Below are 15,239 nucleotides of genomic sequence, written 5' to 3'. Positions count from 1 at the left end.
TAGCGAGTCAGTCACTTGCTCTATTAGCATTCAAATGCAGGAACATGTAATTAAGCAGACGTGCATTGTACAATTTTTTTTTGTTACAAGAAGTGGGACTAACCCAAATTAAAAGCGAAACAAAAAAAAAATATACAAACTAAAAGCGGAAAAAGGCACACAATGAGGTCACGAGACTCCCCCAATATCCTGTTGCATAAGCTGAAAAAGATGATTGGGCGTATCATCGAATCACGCCTTGGTTGGCAAGCCAGTTCGCACACTGCCCGTTCGCCTCCCTATAGATATGATGAATTTCAATATTTCTTAGATGGTCATTCAGAAAACATTTGCATATGTTAACTAGAGTCGACCCGTCCCCGTTTGTTTTTTATAATACAATGTCAAATTATCAGTCGGCCTCCCTTGACTCAATGATTGAGTGTTAAAGATTCACCCACGAAATCAATAGTTTAAACTTAGACCTCCCTTATTATCTATAAATACTATTAAAAGGCTACCCTAAAATGTTCAATTAAGTCCACGTAGACAATGCCACGTAGGATAAAAAAAGCCACGCAGACATTTGAAGCCCACCTCATTTATAACCCAAATGCCACATACACATTCATACCCAATTACCCCGTCTCTTATCATCACTGTTCCTACCGACAACGACAATCCCCCTTTTTCCGCTCATTTTGTTAACCGGCATTAATTTATTATTACATGGCATTAATTTAATTCATTTATCTATAAATTAATTTAGTTCACTTATCTATAATATTAAAAGATATTATCTATATTCTTAAATGATTTTTGTATATTAAATATATTGTTTTCCCAAATTTATCTAACCTTAGAAATTACATCAAAATTTCATAATTTATAGTTAATATTGACATTTTAATTGAAATTTTTGTGATAAAACATGTTAATAAAATTTATAATTTATAATTAAAATTGAAATTTTTATAATAAAATATGTTAATAAATTAATTAAAACTTATTAATTAAAACTCTTCATATTACTTACCACCCACCATTTTTATTAACATTTTTTCCTATTTAATTCATTTTTTTTAATTAAACACGGAAATAAATTGATTAAAACTCTTCATAATACTTAACACCCACCAAATTAATTAATTTTTTTTTTCTATCTAATCAATTTTTATAATATAATATGTTAATAAATTGACTAAAACTCTTTATATTACTTAACAGTTAACACCAATAATTTTCATTAATATTTTTTCCTATTTAATTCACCTCTTGAGTTTCTCGGCAATCAATTATCTAATTAAATAATACCACAAAATAAATTAAAAATAAAATTAATATATTGGATTTTATGGTTGTATAATGGCTATAAAACCTATAATAGTTTCTATCTATAAAATCTTATTAAAAGGCTAACAAAAAAAATGTGACATTGCAAGTTTAATTGTGATGTGACAACTTTTGATGTGACAACTTTTAAAAAAAATTAATATGGATTAACAATTTAAGAAAATTAAAAAAATATAAGGTAAAAAAAGTTAAAAAAATATAAGGGATAAACACAAAAAAAAAATAAAAAAAAATTGTAAACCATTGATCTCCTCTCATAATTTTTTATTTATTTATTTACCTTATTTATTTAATAACCATTATTTCCTTTATTTAATGAAATGACCTTTTAACTTTCCCTTCATCATTACTATATATACTCCTATTTATGTACCATATTTTTTTATTTTTCTTTCATTCATAAAATTTTGAGAGAATTTGTAATAGAATTTTTCATATATATAACTATTATATTCACCCTAATTTTCAATTTTATTCAAAAAATAGCACCTATAGTATACATAGAAAAGTAAACTAATTGTTTCATTTTTCATTTTTCTTATTTTTGTATTAATTTGTTATTATTTTTTGTGTTTGTATTAATATTGCAGGAGAATGAATTTCCAACTTTATTCAAAAAATTGGTAGGTAAGGTATAGCTAAAGAACTAAATTAATTATTTCGCTTTTTATTTTTATTATGTTTTGAATTAATTAAAATCTTATTAGTTACTTTTTTGTGTTTATATTAATATTGCAGGAGAATGAATTTTCAACTTTATTCAAAAAATTGGTAGGTAAACTATACAATGAGAACTAAATTAATTGTTGCACTTTTTATTTTTATTATGTTTTGAATTAATTAGAATTTTATTAGTTATTTTTTTATGTGTGTTTGTATTAATATTATAAGAGGATGACATACTCACATATAAATAACAATGCACGAGATTCGAAATAATGGCTATGAATCTTCTTTACAGATTTTTTTCTTGGTTTGGATGACACTTTCATTTTTGTCAGTTTTTCATTTTTCTACAATGGTGTATTAGAAATATCGAATGGTAGCAAAAATCTTTAATAAGTTGTTGACATGTTGTTGCATTATTGTCCTTCACTCTTTCATACACTTTAGTCTCCTTTGTAACACTTATGTTTTATTTTTACTTTGTCAAACAGGTTACAAATCAAATTGTTTAGCCAAATTACGATACACATGTCAATTTGATCTTATCATAGTGTTATAATATGCATAAATAGTAATTAGTTAGAAAACGATTCTTATTCTCCAATTCATTGTTTCAATTCCAATGTGTAATTAGTTTTGCTCATCTTATACTAATAATAATAATTATTAGAGTTCACCTATAAAGTTTTGATCCTTACTTTACTCTCTTACTTTTTGTCCCATATCTAATCTTATATATACTACGGAGTATATTATTATAACACAAAATGTGATATTTTAAATATATGTAATCTTTCCTTGGAATTATTTGGAATAGTTGTTAAAGTTGCTCACATAAAAGTTCACGACCGTTTCTTTGCAAGATAAACATAGGGCCAAGTACTTTAAAATGCACCAAAACGACAATAAAAACAGTATCTTCATTCAAGCAATAAAGAGGCAAAATGCAATGTTTGTTGGTGAAAAAAACCATTCATATTCTATAATCTTTAAGCCGGTCAAAGCAATGGTTAAATAATAAAGAGACAATTGAAGAATCGCTAATTAAAGAGACAATTGAAGAACCATTAATTGAACAGGCAATTGAAGAATCATTAGCAACTCAAACGAGAAAATTGAGAGTCATTGATTTTCTTTCTATAAAATCTCATCAAAATACCAATTCATATTGTCTTATTTGATACCAGGTTGTCGAAACCAATATTACCCGTCCTTTGAAAACAAGGGACGACAATGGAGCGCAATTTCATGTTCCAATACTTCTATGGCGTCAAGATTGTCCATAAGACCGGAAAGACTAAAATTCAATTTGACGGATTGTGTCTTCACTTCAAAACAACCAAGCTATTCACATTTTGGTTTGCGTACCATCCAGAATCAAAAATTTGGTGTATTAAACTTTTGTTTTAAAATACCGTTTCCCCAGTCGTGTTTATTTATTTACTTTTTTTTTAATTATTTATGAGTGGTTTTTTAATTAAAATTAAACAAATAATTGAGAGGGGGACTACTCCATATAAGTTATTCACAAATTAAACACTTAAACACAATCAATTATTAACGATCCCGTGATTTTCACGGGCTCCAAAACTAGTTATTCACTCCAAAATCCGCCACTAATTTGTACTCGATCAATAAATTTAAAGATTTAGATTTGAGGATCTTTAAAAGAAGTTTTAGAGTGGATAGACATCATTGTACCAAGTACGGAGTACAATAATAATTGACTGATATAGGAGAAATGCATGGAACTTGGTTGGGATGGTTAGATCTTTTTTTTTTTTTTTTTTTTTTTTGAAGGAAGGATGGTTAGATCTTTACCATTGATCATGCAGTTGTTTGGACCATCTAACTGAACCCTACACAGTACAGACCATCAGCACCAGAGATCACTATCAAATGGTCCAGTTTCTTCTTCCTCTTTTTACCCAGTGCAGAGCCAGGATTTGAGCTTAAGAAAGATAGATGACATTCGAAAGAAATTCGAAACATTTAACTAAAAACTTCGAAAAACTGAACCGTCAGGGGGCGAGCGGCCGAGCGCCCCCACTAGCCCCCCTAGCGAGAAAAAGGAACATACATCGGATGTAATACCTCAAATTTTTTTTTGTTTTCGAGCATATTTGTATATTTTTTGAGCTTATTACCTCAAACTTTATTTGTTTTTAGCATACTTATATTTTTTTTGAGTTTATTAAAATTTATAAGTTAGATTTTAATTTTTTTTCCATCCAAACTCAAATTTTATTAAATTTATATGTAATGTTTTTGAGTTTTATTGTAATGTTTTAGAGCTCAATGTTTTCGTGAATAAACTCAGAAACTTTATAGCAAAACTCATACGAAGTAATTTTTAAAACAAAACTCAAAAATTTTATCATAATGTTCAGAAACTATAAAATTGATGTCTTTTATGAGGTGATCTTACTATATTGTAATGTGAGACAGATTCACAAAAAAACTAGAAAAACGCGTTATATATATATAACTATAAGTCTATAACCCTTATACAAATTTCTGTGTAAAACAACCTTGCAAAAGAACAAGAACGTGTATTATTTTATTTTAGGGACGTGCTAAATCCCGCACATCATTTTACTCAATCCCGCACTTAATTCCGCCTTATTCCAAGACTGCCCCTCTCATTTCTCCCCTTCATCAAATGAGAAACAAGAGAAAATAAAAAACCCCAAATAATTTTCACCGTCACCCTCCTCCCTCACCGCCCGTCCATGCGCCGCCGACCACCCCACCACACCCCCATCTACGCGACGCGACCATCCCTTCACACCGACGACCCCCTCCCCGCATCCTACCGTCCCGATTCGACAGTCCCCTCCCTGCGGCTGACCATCCCGGAGTCGACAACCTCCTTCCCGCAACCGACCCCCCCTCCCTGCACACATTTGAGATCGTCTCACAAAACAAACACCAAGCGATAAGAGCACATCAGTTTGCAATTGCTTATCATCTGTATGAGTGCTTTGGTTACAGGAAAATAAATTGGTGGAGACAAATGTTCAATTTTATGACTTTAATTGTTTGTGACTCTCACATTATAATGTCTAATAAAAAGGAGGGCATCCTTGAAGATGAAGAAGAACAAATCGCAGGTTAAGACTTAAGAGAGCATCCTTCTCTGACCACCATATTTCGGTCCGACGTCCCCACAACCACCCTTCAACAACCAAACTTAATCCAAATCCTAATTGTTAAAAAAACCCTATTTTTAATATCAAAAACATCATCTAAATCGACTAAAAGTCGGGGTCTTAATAAAATTATTGATAAAATGACGAAATTATATTTGATATGTGCGAATTACGATTCATAATAATCGAACGATGAAGGGATTGATTAGGGTAAGAGAGATAAATCTTTTTAATTCTTTAGTAGTCTTTAATTCTGTTTTTTTACCAAAGGGCAAATATGGAAAATTAGGATAAAATGTGTAGGATTTAGCAAACAAGCGTGCGGGATTTAGCATATACGTTATTTTATTGTGGAATAATTTAAGCACCATGACATTATTACTTTTATGTCAATATTTTTCGGAGGTGTAAATTGGGTGAGTCGAGTTGGTTTCAATCTCTTTAAAAATTTGTTGACGTTTGATTCAAGTTTAATTGTGCTTATAGTTGGATCAACTGATAACTTGATAAGTTATTCGTCGTCTCTTTTAAAGTACAAGTCAATCTGCTATTATAAATCTGCTATTATAAAATATAAGTTATTTAGGTGATATCATTGATTATAGACGTATTTAAACTACGCTATAATTAAATCTGCTATTATAAATCTGTTTTTACCATTACCTCCATAATATTCCATAATCAATTTCTATATTTTCGTTCCTTATCATAATATGATTTTTTGTTAATTGTTTTGTATATTGCGTTACTATAATTCTTACTTGCTTTGTATTTATCATTTTCCCTTGAAACAATTAGAGATTTTAGTACTATTGAATCATTTGAATGCATCTGTTGTCAGGAGCATTAGACCATCCTCAAGCAAAGGTCGCGTTAATTAGGTCGCGACCCAGTTTTCTCTTAATCCCACTTTATTTATCTTGACCTGCTTCCACCCTCCCAAGCAGAAGGTCACGATCTAGGTCATCAATCCAATCATTTTTCACTTTCCAACCAATTACATCTCTCTACATTATATCACTTTTTCATATATATATATTTTTATTAATTATTAATATTGTTAACTAATCACATATCGCCACATATAGGTCATGAGTTGGGTCAATTTGCTCCACCAAAGGTCACAAATTGACCACCAAATGTCACAAATTGACCTCTTCTCTCCAAAGGTCACCATAATTTTTTTCTTAATTGATGATTAGTGTGACCAAACAAGGTCATGACCTAGCAATTGACCTTGCTTGAGGATGGTCTTAGAGCATCTCCAATGGTTGAGTAAAAGGACTTGCTTGCAAATTCTTAAAGTTTCAAGCTAGTTGCTCAACCATTGGAGAACTCCACATGAACTAGCTTAGTTTGAGCAACTAGCTCTATGAAGCTAGTAGCTCAAATGGACCCACAAAGTGATATATGCCAATTAAATAAATGTTTGTAAATTTATTTAAGCAACAACTCTTATAGCTTAACCATTGGAGGAGTTTAGTAGCTTAAAAGTGTTATAGCTCAAAAATGTGATGTGAAAAGTTAAGCTAGTTGGGTTGTTGCTTACCATTGTGGATGCTCTTAGAGAAACGAAAAAACCAAGACTTTATGTCATTTCCATGTTTTTCCCCAATGACATAATTGCACAAAGGGAGGTAAATATGGAAAATTATGCTTGTACTCGTACGTAACAGCAAGTATATATCACCATCCATTTACCTAATATTTCCAACATTTTTAGTTTTTTACGCTAATTCTCATATGAAACGGTTTTACAATAATGTTAATGTGAGAGTCTGAGACCTCTCATATAATGAGTGGTTACTATTTTATTTTACTTTTTAATTAGTTTTTAGGGAAATATGGTTTTCAAGATAATTACTCTCATTTTTTACCCATTACACTTCATAAAATTTCTCATTATTCTCCTCCTTTCGTTTCTTCATAACATTACTAAACGATAATTAATAACAAAAAATGAGGATCAACATGAACGATCACAACTTCGGACTTGGGTGTTCAATTCGAGGTTTTTTTTTCAAATCGCTTATTTCGACAAGCTAGATCGAACACAACGGAAAAAAATATAAATTGGTCTATTTGTATTGTTTAGAGTGATTGGCCTTCGCTGGTTGATGTGGTTTACACGAATCAGCTAAGACAATTCACGTAAACCACAGGAACTAGCGAGCCTAGGCTCATAATATATCATGTAGTTTACCGGATAAGGGCATCAAGGTCATCATGGTATTTGTTATATGATTTTACAATTGATGGGGCATATTCTGCACCGCTGACCAAGTCAACACACTGAGCAAGGTCAAAGATATCCACAGCAAGTCAACGACTTAGATAGCCTAGCCGATGCATCCCATCTACCGCCACACTGGTCTCGGCGTGACAACCCGCCACGTAGGGACACACATCCGCGTACTCATATCCAAGACCCCTCGGCGGCGAGTCAACATTGTCCGCCGGCCTGCCATAGGTCCCTCGGCCGAGGGGTAGATCAGTCTTTCCACCTGCTAGCCACTTGGCCACTTGGCCACTACGTGACAAAAGGTGAAAGTCTATAAATACTCCTCAACCTTCATTGAGGAGAGGATCTCACAATTATAACCTAAATACACTATTCATCTGGTAATATCTCCCTTATCTCTCTACAATACGCATCTAGCCAAGTAACACGAACCTTAACCCTTTAAGTTTATGACTTGAGCGTCGGAGTGAGTACGCTTGGCACACAAACAAGCCCCCTCGCCTTCGTTCATTGTTGCAGGAGAGGCCGAGTGGGACGATAGGAGCAAGAAGGATTCAGCTCAAGACATTATTCTACGAGCCACGGGTGGTAACTAATCACTGCTCTGGAATTACACCCGGAACAACAATGTTTGATCATATAATTATTTTATAGGAGGTTTATGTAAGATATTCCATAAAATAAATAAGTATTATATTAATATTTAACTAAGTTATTTTATAGAAATTAAGTTGGTCCATTGTATGATGGAATTTACCACTCACAATTTAGTAAACTGTTCAGTTGACTCTTTTATGGCAAAAGTATATAAGGCGAACATATTTATTCTGATTAAGGTTCACCAATCCTATCTCATTAAGAAAATACACAATTTAAATTGTGAGGCCGATGGTTTGGAAGCCAAGTCAGATTTGGGGCATAAGAAATTAGGTTATTTAGTAAGACGGATTAATAATTTCAAGTAATGGTTATAGATAAGTAATCAATCTCTTTTATCGCGCTTCCGCATTTAGTTTATACATGTTCATTATGAGACTAGAACATGTTAATTTTGATTATAAAAGTTACAGTTAACTCAATCTTGAATTATTTGATTAAACAAAAAGTAGCATGTACCTCCTCCATCTCGGTCAATTGTTGTCCTTTTGTTTTGGCACAAAGACCAAGAAAAAAGGAAAAGGCCAATAACTAAATGACAGGTGGAACAAATTGAATGAGAATGATCAAATTACTCATCAAGTTCATTCTTAAAATAGAAAGGACAATAAATGACTGAGACACCCTAATATAGAAAAGGACAACAAATTAAGGACAACAAATTACCGGGACAGAGGGAGTAACTAACATTGACAGCTTATCATGACATCAAACAAATTAAAGTGGTACGATAAGTCGATAATCAATATTTAATGGAGTTTAGATAGCATTATCCTATATAAAAACATTTTATCATGTACGAAAAGTTTATTATAAGCATGCTCAATGACAAATCGAAGAATCTTAACATGGGCAATAATGTATACCATAAAAAATTGTTTCCCTCAAAAAATAAAAAAAAATAAAGCATCAAAAGCAAAGTATATGCTGTAATTTCAGGAACCATGACTAAAATAAATAATGTATACTCCTGTATTATGGGCAAATCTATATATGGAAATGTCCTAGGTTACAAAAATGCATATTGTATACATTTCCTAAGTCTATTAAATATTACATGTTGCACTATGTCACTAACCACTATTATTGGCTAATGTTTAGTACTCCCTTCGATGTAGTTAATTGTTGTTTTTTGGTTTTGACACAGAGATTAAGGAAAGATGTGAGAGCCAATTAGTAAATAACAAGTGGAATAAATTCAGAGTGAATAATCAAATTGTTCATCAAATTCATTCTTAAAATAGAAAAAACAACAATTGACTGAGAGTATGAGACACTTCAAAATAGAATAGAATAACAAATGGCCGGGACAGAGAGAGTATATCATATGTGTAACACAAATTCTCATTTGTGACGGTCGATATCCGTCACAAGCTTGTGACGGGTCAAATAAACCCACGTGAGAGGATAAAGACAAGTCATTTGTAATTCTCTAGGCATTCTACTTTTTGTCTTATCTATCCATGTGAGTGATACTTGACCCGTCACAATCTTGTGACGGATATATGTGAGACCTATTGGTATATGTAAATTAAAGTAAATTTGCAAGTTGCAAAGTAAACTAAGGTACGTGCGTGGATCAAGATCTGATGCACACACCAAGGTGATTCACTCTTTTGTGTCAATTGGGAGAGGTGATACTCGTGTCCGAGGATTATAATCGATTTACTTTATTTTTTGATGTAAAAGGAGTTATAAGGGTAAATATAATGCTGATAGGATTTAAACCTAAGTTATGAGTATCACTATTTATAACGACTTTACAAGTTAAGCTAACTTACATCTGCAAATCGGTATACATTATTAAATGTTATATTGTCAACTGATATTATGTGGCTGGTAAAACCATCTTCCATGTTAGTCTAGGTTCAAAACTCGACCAACTTCAATAGTATTTCCCGAGAATTCCGACTGTTGAGTGCTGGGGCAATCTTCTTCGGATAACAAAAGCAACTTAATTAATAGATAAACCCCTCTTAAATTTAGTTTTTTCATTCGTAGTAGTTAGGTATCATGAACCTTTAATCACTTACTTTAGAAATGAGAGTTCACAACTTGCATGCAAGAATAACGAAGTTAGGTTGAAATTCTACCTAGGGCTTAAACAACCATCTTTCTTGTATTTCTAATTATAATTATTTTTTTCGCAAAAAATATTATTTATGTATATAGTATTTTTTTTCCTAAAAAAATTGTCCAGGTCATAGCCTAGTCGGCCTCTGCCTGTGCTTAATTCCATCCCTGCTCGCATGTACCCGTGGCGCACTGCGAAAGATGAGCCATGCTTAATTCCTGTTTCTTTCTGAAAATCCAAGCTTAATAACATGAGTCTTGTTATTAGCTTAATTTTATGTTTCTCACTTCGATAGTTACATGGTCGACTCCTACTCCAAACCGTGTCATAAAACATCACTGTTTATTTGGAGCTGCATTAGAGTGACAGTACCAATCTGTCTAGTAAAGGAGTAATGTACGTAGTTAGAATGTTGGATACTTTTTTTCCATTTTAAATTTGAATGAGTCAAGTATAGTTCGATTCAGAATTGGCCAATATCAAGGAATAATAACAAATAATGCATGCAGCATAATGAATACCGAGTACAACAACAACATCAACTACAACATTACTGCAATGCATCAATGGCTCCCACAAATTGTGAGGAAAGGGGATCAGATGTATGCAAAGAGTGTGTCTCTGAATGACCTAAGATGAAAATTCTGTCGAGAACTACAACAAAGGACCACACACTTCCCAAGAGAAAGAAACACAACCATTTCAATACATGAACCATTTTGATTTATTCCATCATAGTCCAAAACCAAAGAGTAATGAGTCTTTGACTCCATTAGAAACATGGAAATAATACCTGAAAGGCTCCTACAGTCTTATGTTAAGGTAAACAAACGATTGAAACCGAGGGAATGTATATTTAGAAAGTGTATATGGCCATTAATTAAAAGAGGAGTAATTTTTGGGTTAGAAAGCAATTAAAAAGAGGAGAGGAATCAAAATAGTACAGATATAATTAGAAGGTGAATTATAAGATGGTGATAGTACTAGCAAAAAGGACTAAGATGCAAGCTGGCTACACTCTTACAAGTTTCCCCACCAAAAAAATAAAAGAGCTTAAATGAACCAACTATATTAAAGGAAAGATCTTCACTAAATCTTCATAGCATTTTTTTTTTTTTTTTGGCTAGGACCAATTTCATGTCCCACTTGACAGAGGACACTATGAACCCAACTTGTATGTGTAGCATACATAATTAACATATGTATGTAATCGATATTACATTTTGATTCATAAATAACTCGCATCAGCTTAAGAGTATGTTCCTTTTTGACATGTTTTGTGTGGTGGAGAATGGAACGATAGGACTCCTTATATGCCCTAATAAACCGATCCAAAAACAAATGTAAACCTTAAACGAGTTTATTTATTGGAATCTTAGACGTCTAGCTTCATGAGGTTAGTTTAGGTAAGAGGGAAGATAAGGTGAAAGGAAAAATGAATCCTCCATTTCCATGACTCGTCCAGTTTCCTTAAAACCGGATTACTAACCCAATAATGTAAATTATTACCGTTTTCTATTCCTCTCCGTTCCTCCATCTAAACAAGAGATAATATATACCGAGTATTATGTATCAAACTAGGTAGCATTGCGCTATTGCAGCCTCCTTGATAATTCACAAAGTCCTGGGGAGAGACGGTCTCTCAATAAGTTATTGAGAGACCATTTCTCCCAAGAATTTGTGAATCATACAGTAGACTTATTGTTGATGATTACACCCTAGATGTATAATGAAGTTATCTTTTGTAAATTAGTTTCGATCAAATCTTCTCTTATAAGAATTTAAAGAGATAAAAAATTCTCAGATACACATATGTTATGAGTTATGAGTTATGACCAATAAGAAATCGTAATCAACTACACGTAGCACCTAAGAAACTAAAATGAAAAATTCAAAACTTCTTATATGATATTTGTACCTAAGAAATTTTCAAATCAAAATGAGTCGTCAAATAAAAACTAGTCATAGTTTCTAAATTAACCAATCGAATAGTCACATGATCCTTTAGACTTTAATTGGTGATATGAATCATCAATCATACGACCAAATAACCCATGAACACTTAGATCAACAGGTAAAAAGTTGTTCCAACTTAAACAGAAATCTCAGGTTCAATCCCCGGGAATACACAGCAGTAGTGTTAAAACTCATGAAGAAGATCGAGCTGGACTCTGAACTAAACCAGGTGGTATACGAAAAAAAAAAAATCATATGACCAAGCAAACCATATATTTGATTCTTTGACAAGTATTCAATATTCGTATTACAAGTTACAACCAATGATACCATATAAAAGCATAACATGACCTAAAAATAAGCACCAAGTTATATTACCTCATCACCAGATAGATATTTGGAAAAGAAGATGAATAATAATAAATTTGAGAAATGAGAAGGTCTTAGTCAGATAAACGTACCAATATATGTAAGTCGGTCCAATAATCTAAACTCTCAAGCTTTATTATGCTGCTCAAGTGGTCCAAATCTTGTACACAATCTGTGACACTCTTGTTCACTATCCTGCATACCACACAAATTTGCCATATTACATCTTCTTTTTTGTTTCCAAATATCTTGCAATCTTCCAAACCCAAGATTTTTCTTTCCTATATGACCAAAACATGTTATTGGACAATGTCATTTAGCCCCGTCTGAAACCGCTTGAACTAAACTGAATTTATAAGATATGATTTGAATAAAAGAGTTAAATTGAACTGAACTGAACCTGCTGTAGAATTTGAACAGAACATAACTGAAATGAAATTAAGTACATAAGTATGATAGTATGAGTTGTTGAAACTCTCTAAACTAACCCTGAACTAAAGATATAAAACTTGAACTGAACTGAAGAGTAAAAATAAACTAAATTGAATTGAATTTATAGGAATAATGAACAGAAATGAACTTCAAAAGAACAGGGTTTAGTAGTATACCATCGTATATGTTATTGGACATAACTTTGTGTTCCGTCAATTTTGATATCTTTTGTAGATGTCGTCTTCGATCTTTTTGTCAAAAAAGACACCAATCACAAAACGCTTCTTGCTCAATCACATTTCATCGATAATCGTCTATTGCCAATGCAGCATCATCAAGATTCGCATATCTAGAAGCGAGATATCAAGTGATTTTTAATCACTAATCAATCGTCGTCTTTGATTGTGAATCTTGGTGATGCTGCATCAGCAAACAACGATTCTTTTGATAGCAACCCTAGCTCTCCTTGTGTGTGTGTCAAGTGATGCACTTGCATAGATGTTATTATATGCATGAAATATGCAGGAATACATAACCAAGCATTATTAATTCATGTATTGAAACCTTAGAAACTCATGAAACTAATAAACCCAAATTTAAAAAATCTTTGAAATAATTGTCACAATATTACCAAAAACCCTACAATAATATCTACAAATTTCTAGTACAAACCTCAAATATCTCCGACTTGATTATCTACTGAAAGATAGGAAGATCGGATGTACGCAGTCAATAAATAAACCCTAGCTAGTGAAAATAAATAGATGTAAATGAAATAATTTAAATCTATAGATCAAACTTGTGATATATATACATCAAGAACTGAAAAACTATTTTGATTGATTGAATACAAGAATTTAAAAAGTGAATCAACTTGTCAAAGATAACAACAACTATCATTACTATCATTACCCTAGTGCCTCAAGAGCTGCCGCAAATCAAGGGATAAGAAAGAGTCAGATATACGCAGCCTCACCCCTATGATAACAATATAAATAAACATATGATAATACTATACATATGCAACAACAAAAAAGGAAAATAATATAGATAGTAATGAACCTAAAGAAGAAAAGTTGGGCAAGTGAGGAAGAAGAAGAAGAAGAAGGGAGACATAGAGGCAAAAGCCCAAACTCCAGGGAAAAAAAGAGGGACAAAATAAGGTAAAATAGTGAGGGAAGGGTGGGAATCTAGACATAGGGTTTAGTGGTTGTAAACTTGTAAGTTTGAGAGAACCTAAGCCATCAACTATTAGGTATTTATACTAATTTACCATATTTTTTTTTCTCCCTAACCCTTGGGAGTATATATTTGTGTTTGTACTATGTACATACCAAGACCAAGTTAAGTTTATTATATGGTGAGTGCGCGGACTGTGTCGGCCAATCAGTTTTAACCGTTCATTTTTTTATACTTGTCCTTTATCTTATCAGATAAAAAAGTGAGTAAAAGGGGAAGATAAGATGCCGGTGGATTAGTTTATTCGTACGGTCAGATCAGTGTTTAGTACCGTTAAAAATTTTATGAATTAAATTAATTACTAGTATTTAACAAATAATTTTATAGCCAATGGGAATCATTATTGAATTAAACCTAAATTTGGACAAAACTTATGTTTATGAATCTACAAATTTTTTTGGATTTGAGTGTATTTTGATACAAATTCTTAAAATTTTCAAAGAAATTCTTATTGGACATTTCTTATACAAATCCCACTTGACTGAGTGACTGACATTCATCCTTTGAGTTAACTATTGCTTGATCTCTCTTCTAATTCTTCACTCTTGGTTTTCTCTTCGTTTTCTTTGTCACAATGTCACCCTGCACTTACATAGAGTTAAAATGGAGTCGACTTGAAAGTCGAAGATTTTCAGCCTCAAATACAGTCGACTCCAGTGGAGGACCTTAGTTATATTGGGAGGGGGTTAGACCCCTGCTAATTTCTCATATTACAATGTTATTTATTTCGACATTGTTATTTATTCGAGGATTTTCCAGTCTCAAATACTCATTTCTAGAACTGATAAACTGGTTGTATAGTCTTCTTACTGTTTACATGCATTAGGTTTCAAATTCCGTACTTGTTAAATCAAGTATTTGAAACGAAAACAACCTATTCACCATGAAATATCGAGGGTTGTAAAGCAAACAACAATGCAATTAAATCAATTGATGAAGTTAAAGCATGCAACACCTCTAGTTATATTTGACGTGTAATAAATTCTTAAGAGAGACGGTTTCTCATTAATGAGAGTGAGAGAGCTCTCTTAAAGTCTTAAGAGGTAGTCATTATTTTTTATTTAATTTTATCTTTTGTTAAGTTACCTTTTAATGCATTTATTTGTTCTCTCTCATTAAT

At 32.2% G+C, this 15,239-nt stretch overlaps 1 long non-coding RNA gene across 2 annotated transcripts; it reads right to left on the bottom strand.

Moving 5' to 3' along the window:
* Window positions 1-142: 142 nt before the first annotated feature.
* Window positions 143-14,092, bottom strand: LOC141612710 (uncharacterized). 2 transcript variants are annotated; one of them, XR_012529161.1, is made up of 3 exons: window positions 13,057-14,092; window positions 12,541-12,643; window positions 143-278 (listed from the first exon to the last, which is right to left on the bottom strand). It is a non-coding gene; the product is annotated as an uncharacterized LOC141612710 (long non-coding RNA). The 2 variants fall into 2 exon arrangements; XR_012529162.1 differs by lacking the exon at window positions 143-278 and having other exon boundaries at window positions 10,110-12,643.
* Between the last annotated feature and the right edge of the window lie 1,147 nt (window positions 14,093-15,239).

This window comes from Silene latifolia, chromosome 11, assembly GCF_048544455.1.
Source record: "Silene latifolia isolate original U9 population chromosome 11, ASM4854445v1, whole genome shotgun sequence".
Taxonomy (NCBI): Eukaryota; Viridiplantae; Streptophyta; class Magnoliopsida; order Caryophyllales; family Caryophyllaceae; genus Silene; species Silene latifolia.
This window is presented reverse-complemented; position numbering and strand designations above follow the sequence as displayed.